Here is a 9,543-nt window from a genome sequence, read left to right as displayed (position 1 = left end):
AGGAAATGCTGAATGGAACTAGCAAGTTGGTGCATTGCTCAAACACTCAACAATCCACACGTTAGCCTTTTTTAAAACAGTGTCTCTTCTGGGATTGGCTAGAAGACAGGGCTGCACTCAGAAGGAAAGACCTGGCACTGGAGCCCAAAGCCAGGTGAGAGTGACAGTAGGTTTTTTCGAAGAAGGCAACTGAGAGAGACTTTGGGAGGTTGGATTCTTGAATCATTTATTGCTTGTTCAGTGCTCAGGGGACAGCACAGAGAAGCTGGAATAAATTCCACCTTTTTCTTCTGTCTACCTAAGAGGATTGTGGAGAGCTGACTGCTGTACTTAAAGCGGAGTTCCACCCAAAAGTGGAACCTCCGTTTATCTGCCCCCCCCTCCCAGTGGCACATTGGCACCTTTCAGGGGGGGTAACTGTTTTTGATGTTCGACCCCCACCCCTTCTTCCACTGCGGGCAAGTTAGAAAGCGTAGCTCGCTTCACGCATGTGCAGTAGGGAACCGGCTATGAGACCGAAAGGCTTAACTGCCAGTTTCCCTTACCACGAATGGCGGCAGCAGCACACGAGAGCTGAAATTTGGAAAATTGGCTGGGGTGCTGACTTTGCAGGCTCCCTGGATAGGTAAGTGTCATTATATTAAGACTGAGCAGCTACTATTATAGTAGCTGATGTTTAATTTTTTTCCCCCAGGCTGTAACACCACTTTAAGTGCCACATAGTCTCTACCAAGAAGTTTTTTGTACTTCAGTGACTCTCAGATTTTTATAATAATTACATTACCCAGAGCTTGTGGTTACAGGGTCACTTTAATGCAACCTCCCCCCCCCCCCCTTGTCCAATCACTGAACGGCTTGGATTCTGTAAAAATGCAAGATATTTTATGAATGGAGGAGGGGGGAGAGTACATAACACAATTCCACAGGATTCATGCACACTGGTTTAAAAAAAAAAAACATTGCTTCTACAGGAGTTTTATGTTCTGATTTGTGTTTCTGATTGGAGCTTGGAGGCAGAAAAAACATAAAATTCTCCTAAACTCGTCTAAACTTTGTACAAAAAATGCTCTATATGCAATGTTTTTTACTCAAGAGAGAACAGACCTTTTTTAAGCCCAGTGTGCATGGAGCCTGCCTGTACATTGGCTGGAACTTAGAGCAACAGAGCTGGAAGACCACAGCTGATTTTGCGTGACTCTGTTGCTATTCTTTTAGTACTAATATACCTCTATAATGGAGAACAATCCTCCTATTTGGGAATAACATTAGTTATTAATTATTAATTAATTATTATTATTATAGTTTTGGGGCGGCCGACTCTCGGTGTGCTGTGCCGCCTCTGAACAGATTTATATGTACAGATATATATGTAAGTATGTGGGTCAAATGTGCATTTGTGGGGGGTTCTCCATGTCTGTACATTTTTCTTTTTTTTTTTATTATTAAAATATGGTTGTTTACTTTACCCATAGGCTACCACTACGGTGTTGCTCCTGACGAGTGGCTATAAGGTCACGAAACGAGTAGAGCTTTCAACTGCCGTTTTGTGTTTAAAATTTTCAACAAAGCATCAATGTTCCTTCTTGATTTTTGTTCTCTTATTTTTGTGTTTTTTTTCTTTAAATTACGCTTTAAAGTGTCATGTATTTACATATAATTTGTGTATATTGAATACTCAGCTCTTCATATGTTTACTACTAGGTCCTTGGTGGAATGTGTATATATTGATGAAATAGAAAATACAAATTTATGACAGTGCAATAACATGTAAATATATGATTTGTATTTATTAAAAACCTGTTTTTTACCAAATTTTATGCTTCTGCTCCCATGTGCCTCATATAAAGTCCCGCCTGCTGCTCCTTTCTTTTTAAACATTAAATCGGGATGGAGGAGGGGATATGAACGGCCCCTATTCCCTCATTTAAAGTCCCAAATAATTTCTTTTCTCCCCTTTTGTTAAATTAGTATTATGATATTTAAGGTTACAAAGAGAAATGGGATTTTAACGGTGCTTAAACATGAACAATACGGAATATATATTTTTATAATAAAAAAAATCATTTATTGTAACAACAATTTAAATTTCGCACACAAAATATATTACAATAGATTACATAAACTAGCTATGACAGTAGGGGTCCTAAAAGCCAAAAACTGAGATATTCGTTGCACATTGTCCCGACATGTTTCGCCTGTAGCTTCTTCAGGGATGTGCAAACTAATAATAGACATATCAAGGAGAAAGAGAAAGAATAAATGACAAAGAAAATGACATAAATTAATACATATAAATGACAAGTGTACATGTTATTAAATTAGTATAATAAAACATCCAGCAAAAAACTTCAGAAAGAAGTGCTTACCCTTAACCAATACCCCAAAGGGAAAACAAGCCTCAAGCAGTTGGAAATATGTGCGCCAACAAAATCCCACAATGGAATGCCCACAATAAGAGGGCATAGACGGAGGCAAGGACTAGCTAAAAGAAAAAAGGGGGCAAAATAAAAACAGATATTTTATGTTTTATTTTGCCCCCCTTTTTTACTTTAGCTTGTCCTTGCCTCCGTCTATGCTTTCTTATGGTGGGCATTCCATTGTGGGATTTTGTTGGCGCACATATCTCCAACTGCTTGCGGCTTGTTTTCCCTTTGGGGTATTGGTTGAGGGTAAGCGCTTCTTTCTGAAGTTTTTTGCTGGATGCTTACACACAGAGTTTACTTCAGCAGCAAGAAAGAGAGCACATGGCCCAACCCAAATATATATGCTCTCCCATAATGCACCAGTGGTCATGAACCTCCTACTGGACTGGCTGGAAGAAATATAAATATTCATAGCTCAGTCTAATTGTACTATCTCATACTATGCCCTGTGGTACCAGTGACACCTACTGGCAACAGTGAGAAATGCACTTCCTAATTGAGCTTAGGGAAAGGCCAGATATATACTCTACAATCAGTCTGAGCTACCTACAGCCCAGACAAAAATAAACTTATATGGTAGCCACAGTTTAGGACCAGGGGACTACATTTCAGTTGCTGCAGTTCCAATGAGCCCACAGAGCTATTCACAGGGCAGAGAAATGAGTCCTACAGATGATACCATAGAGATTTTATGCAAAGAAATGTAGATATATTGGGAATTGAGATAATGTTAGGGACAATAGTGACATAGTATGTTGAATTTCTCGTCTAAATATCTTCTATTTTCTACTTACAATCTCTTCTAATACACAACATTTATTACCAGAAAATATTTCCTTTGTTTCGAATATAAAATAAAATATTTTTAATCACTTCAAAGGAAGAAAAAATGTTACATAAAATGATAAACAGTCTTCAGCACTTTTGTCATTCCAGTATGTTGGAAGCCCCCTTTGCTTTACACACCAACCTGACAAACAAAATTTGCATTAGGCATTAACACATAATGCATTAGAGAAGTAACACTGACAGATTCGATAATGCTTATTTCACTGTTTTACTGAACTTTGAATGCTGCTAACTTCTAAAACATTAGTGAATTGTCTTTAAAAAATAAGAACATTTATTTTTTAAATGTCACTCCTCAAAAAATATCTGTCAGTGGAAAAAAAAGAATTAACAACTGTTTAGCACTTGTCATTAGGCACTAACACACTTTCAGGATTGAAATAAAGACTATGAATAAGTCTGATAATGTCTTAATATGGCATAAGTGTATATACAAATTGATAATAATACTTTTCAGAGGTTTAATAGTTGTCACTTTCTTTCCTAGTTTCAGTAATATTCACTATGTGCCCCCCCCCCCCCCCCCCACAGCCTTTCCTCAGGCAATGTACCCAATAGGGGTTATTTACTAAAGGAAAATCTACTTTGCACTGAAAGTGCACTTGAACGTAAAGTCGCTGTAGATCCGAGGGGGACATGCAAGGAAAATAAAAAACAGCATTTTAGCTTGCACATGATTGGATGATAAAACCAGCAGAGCTTCCACTCATTTCAGATCTACCCCTTAGATTTAGAGCAACTACAATTCCAAGTGCACTTTCAGTGCAAAGTGGATTTGCCTTTCGTAAATAACCCCCAATGTGTCCTGTTATTACTGTACACGCCGTGGCCTCCTTAATTTTTAAGGGGGAGCAATACTCATGGCAATCTCTATCCATCCAGGGAAGTACAACTCAAAACGATAGATAGGGCAGTGGTGCTCATGCTTGGTTAGGAGGAAAGGCTCTAGAATACTCGGTAGGGCCACACAGTGAATACCATTGTAACAGGTAGGAAGGTAAGTATTTTTCAAGGCACTTGGGGGGGGGGGGGGGGGTATGATGAAGGTACAGTTGTCCTTTAACAAAAAAAAAAATCTGTCAAAAATCCTGGTCTTTTAACAGTGGGCATTTTATAAAAATACCGTATTTATCAGCGTATAACACGCACTTTTTTCCCCTTAAAAGAAGGGGAAAATCGTGGGTGCGTGTTATACGCCGATCCCCCGAAATTCTGAGCCTTTTGGGCGGCTTTCAGCCGCCTTCGGCTCTTCAAGGCGACTTTCGGACGTTCTCGAAAGCTTTCGGCCATTCTCGGCCGCCTTCGGCTCTTCTCGGCGGCCGAAAGCTTCCGAGAATGGCCGAAAGCTTCCGGAGGCCCGCCGAGACCTACCGCACGCTGCCGAGATACACATCCGGCTCTGTATCTCGGCGGCGGCATTTTTAAAAAATAAAATAGACACGGCTGCAATGGGGGACAAGACTGCATAAGGCTGCAATGGGGGACAAGACTGCATAAGGCTGCAATGGGGGACAAGACTGCACTGGTGGACAAGGCTGCATAAGGCTGCAATGGTGGACAAGGCTGCATAAGGCTGCAATGGTGGACAAGGTTGCATAAGGCTGCAATGGTGGACAAGGGTGGACAAGGCTGCAATGGTGGACAAGGCTGCAGATGACACTGATGGGCATATAAATGTAAGTTTTTTTTTTCCCTTAAACTTCCCTCCTAAACTTGGGGTGCGTGTTATACGCCGGCGCTTGTTATACGCCGATAAATACGGTAAGCGTAAGTGAGCTATAGAGATATAGGCAGCTGAGATGCAAATTTAGACTTTTCCTGTAAAAGTCATGCTTGGTCATGGCCCCGCCCCAGCACTTAAAGCAGATCTTCACTGCATCTGGGCACCACAAACCAAAAATACTATTTACTTTATTTTTAATATTCAAAGCAAACTCCCCCATCCATCTATGGCTCCATGCTTTATTTTGGTGAGAAATCAACTTGAAAAAAAAACACCTAGCATTTCTGGCCGAGGCCATCTTGAGTAAGGGCAAATGATTCATGCAGCATTTACTTTCTAATCTTAGCTTAAGTAGCTCAAGTATGCATGGGGGGGGGGGGGATGTATGACATTATTTGTCTAGACAGAAAACCAGAAAGTAACTGAAGAAATGTAAAAAAAAAAGTTTAACACAAGTAATTATGATATACGCCGATAAATATGGGTATAACACGCACCCCAAGTTTAGGAGGGAATTTAAAAGAAATAAACTTTTAGGAGGGAAGTTTAAGGAAAAAAAAACTTACATTTAAATGCCCATCAATGCAGCCTTGTCAGTGTCATTTGCAGCCTTGCATTGCAGCCTTGTCAGTCATTTGCAGATTTGTCAGTAGTTTGCAGCCTTGTCAGTCGTATGCAGCCTTGCATTTGCAGCCTTGTCAGTCATTTGCCGTTTAAAAATGGTGCTGGTAGTTTTCGGCCGTTCTCTGCAGCTTTTGGGTATTTTCGGCCGCACTCGGCCGTTCTCGGCGGCTTTTCGAAAGCCGTCGAGAACAGCCTAGTGCGGCCGAAGATAGCCAAGAATGGGCGAGTGCGGCCGAAAATACACGGAAGCTGCAGAGAATGGCAGAAAGAGTTAGCAACAGAGGGGAATCGGCGTATAATACGCACCCCCGATTTCCCCCTGATTTTAGGGGGAAAAAAGTGCATGTTATACGTTGATCAATACGATACTTTTCTATCTATTTACTAATGCTAGAAGCATAAGGATTAAAAATAATCAATGGTGATTTGGAGGATGAAGTTCCACTTTAAGCCTTCCTTTTGACTTATTTATGTGATGGGAAGGCTCTTTGACCAGTGGACATATTTGGTAGGTGAAAGGAAGTCACGATCAAGGTTGACTTTTAAAGGAAAATGTGAAATTAATTTATTTATTACAGGTACTTATGTAGCACTGTCAATTTACATACTTATATTGTACATTCACATCAGTCGCTGCACTCAAGGAGCTTACAATCTAAGGTCCCTAACTCTCATTCATACATACATATAGTACACATACTAAGGCCAATTTAGACAGGAGCGATTTAAGCTACCAGCATGTCTTTGGAGTGTGGGAGGAAACACAGGCACAAGGAGAACATGCAGACTCCAGGAAGGTAGGGCTGCGGTTGGAATTCCAACCAACGACCCTTGTGCTACTAGGCGGAAAGTGCTAACAACTTACAATTTCAGTTGCCCATATCTCTAGATTTTCTGAATGGTTTGTCATGTGGTTTTTGAAGATAACCTCTGCATTTTTTAAATCATAGATTCAGTTCTAACCTACAGTGTTTGCGACAAATTTAGTTTTGAGATTTGAGACATAACAAAAGGGCACAGTGCCAGTAAGCAAATTTCAGAATAAATGCCAATACATTTTAAACCCAATGCAACTTTAACAGACCAGTTCATATTATATTTAGGAACACATCAAAAACCCTGGTTCATGACAAATGCAATCATAAGGTACACATGTGCGCTGACAGGTTGCAATATCCATCCCACATCTTTAAAGTGTAACTTTTATTTGGAAAATTAAGTCCTGCTAGATCACTTCAGGCTGGTCTCTTTTGCAGGCATAGCTATGCAAAACATTGAAATAATGGCATCTACTGTTTAAAATCCAATAATACACTGTCTCACCCTGCTCTGCACATGCTCAATTGCTCTCTATTTTTAGGTACTGCTGAATTTGTAGAGGCTGAAAGGCTCAAAGGTGTTCTGTTGGGTTGAGGTCAGGACTCCTTCCAGGCCAGTCAAGTTCCTCCACCCCAAACTCACTCATACATGTCTTTATGGACCTTAAAGACCTCAAAGTCCTGACCTCAATCTGATAGAACACCAGTGGGATGAATTAGAGCGGAGACTGCGAGTCAGGCCTTCTTGTCCAACATAATGCCTGACCTCCCAAATGCGCTTCTGGAAGAATGGTCAAACATTACCATAGACACACTCCTAAACCTTGTGGACAGCCTTCCCAGAAGAGTTGAAGCTGTTATAGCTGCAAAGGGCAGGCCAGCTCAATATCGTACCCTACGGACTAAGACTGGCATGCCATTAAAGTTCATGTGCGTGTAAAGGCAGATGTCCTAATACATTTGGTGACATAGTGTACAGTCGACGCATGAAATTCATGGGGGTTACGTTCTTTGTGCACCCGCAAATTGTGAAAATCCGCAAATTTTGGATGTGGTTAAAAAAAATGCCTATAAATGGTTCACACAAGGGCAGCTTTAAAGTCGCCCAACTCCCGTCCGACTCTGAAGCCGCTCCGTACAGCATGACTTCAGTGCGACTTGCAAAATGACTTCTGTATGGATGTCAATGCAAGTTGTTCTGAAGTCTCCCCCAAGTAGTACAGGAACCTTTTTCTAAGTTGGAGCAATGTAAGTTGGAGCGATGTAAGTCAGGCTAGGAAAAAATATGCGAACGACTGAGGCCGGGAACTCTGAACCATGACTTTGCGGGGGTTGACTGTATATGCAGTGTCCAGGTTTAAAGCCCACTTCCTGGACACTGCATATATGTGTTACACAGTCGTCAAATTAATGTGCATATATGCACCTGAATGTTTAGACTAGGAATTTATAACATTTAAATTAGCATGACTTTTATTACTTTGAATGTTGCTGTACATTAGATAATTCATAGGTTGAGGTAAAACCAAGCATTTGCTGGAATTGTGCAAGTCTTTATCGAACTCTTTAAATTATGTGTCTGAAAGGTCTTGTTGTAAACATGCCTACAAGAAGATGTTCAGCGTGGGACCAAGACCTTCTTTTCTACTTGAGTCACTGCTGCAGTGTTAATTAAGACATTTACAGAAGTGTTTAGAACTTTTTATATTTTGAGTTAATTACTTAATATATTTGAACTTCCACTAATCAGGAATGAATCATAACATTGCAAATTGCATTTAAAGATGACTAATAAATATATTGTGATTCAATGATACTTCTTGTTTAAGGCATTACAATATACTGTTACTGTAATTATGTTAATTAATCGGTACAGTAAAAGGTACGACAATCTGTGCTAACCAACATTTTCCAACTTACTATAACAAAATTAGTTCTTTAAAAACTATTATAATTTGGTGTGTGATAATAGTAGGTGCTGTAGGAACTCAACAAATTAATTGATAGTGATTTTAATTGAGTGCTAGCAAAGCAAAACAATGTGAGGTTATTTCCCAAGCAAAGGTCTCATTTATCAAAGGTTTTCAAGATCAACTATCCAGTAGTCTTTTTTAACAATTAACATCTAAGGGGATCATATTATTCTAATTTCCAACTTATTCCACCGCCACCCGCCGATGCTTCGGTGCACAGGAAGATCGATGGTCTGGTCTGTAAACATGGCAGATCGCCGTTCTTTCAGATGAGAAGACATGGATCCTGTGTCTTTGCTAATCAGGGGCACCGATCCATGCCTTCCCCTAGTACAAGCAGCTCCCCCACAGTAGTAAAGCACTGGTCAGGCACACATTAAGCCCTTTGATCGCCCCTGATGTTAACCTCTTCCCAGCCAGTGTCATGTGTACTGTGATTGTGCATATTTGTAACACTGAACACTGTATTAGTGTCACTGGTCCCCAAAAAGTGTCAAAAGTGTCAGTTAGTGTCCCTATTGTCTGCCGCAATATTGTAGTCCTTCTATAAGTTGCCATCATTACTAGTAAAAAAAAAAATACCACCGTTTGTAGACACTATAACTTTTGTACAAACCAATCCATATACGCTTATTGGGATTTTTTAATCAATAATATGTAGCAGAATACAAATTGATGAAGACATTTTTTTTTTTTTTTACATTTTTTTTATTGGATATGTTTTATAGCAGAAAGTAAAAAATATTGTTTTTTTTTGTTTATTTTGCAAAAAATTAAAACCACAGTGTTGATCAAATACTACCAAAAGAAAGCGCTATTTGTGGGAAAAAAGGACATACATTTTGTTATGGTACATCATCGCACGACCGCGCAATTTCCAGGTAAAGTACCGCAGTGGCGTATCGCAAAAAATGGCCTTGTCATGAATGGGGGTAAATCTTCCAGTGGTCAAGTGGTTCATTTGTTTCATACTTTGAATTAGGGCTGATTCCCATCAGTACAGCTGCTGGTGTGTAGTGTACTTTTTTAATCAATAGTTTTTATTAAAGTTTACATTTTTATCAAGACAAATGACAGAAATTATGACTAAATAACAGATCAGTTACAGTAGTTAGATACATAGATAATAGTAT

This window comes from Lithobates pipiens, unplaced genomic scaffold (genome assembly GCF_037356315.1).
Source record: "Lithobates pipiens isolate NorthernLeopardFrog02 unplaced genomic scaffold, aLitPip1_a1.2 Scaffold_30, whole genome shotgun sequence".
NCBI classification, from domain to species: domain Eukaryota; kingdom Metazoa; phylum Chordata; class Amphibia; order Anura; family Ranidae; genus Lithobates; species Lithobates pipiens.
Note: the sequence above shows the minus strand (reverse complement) of the source record.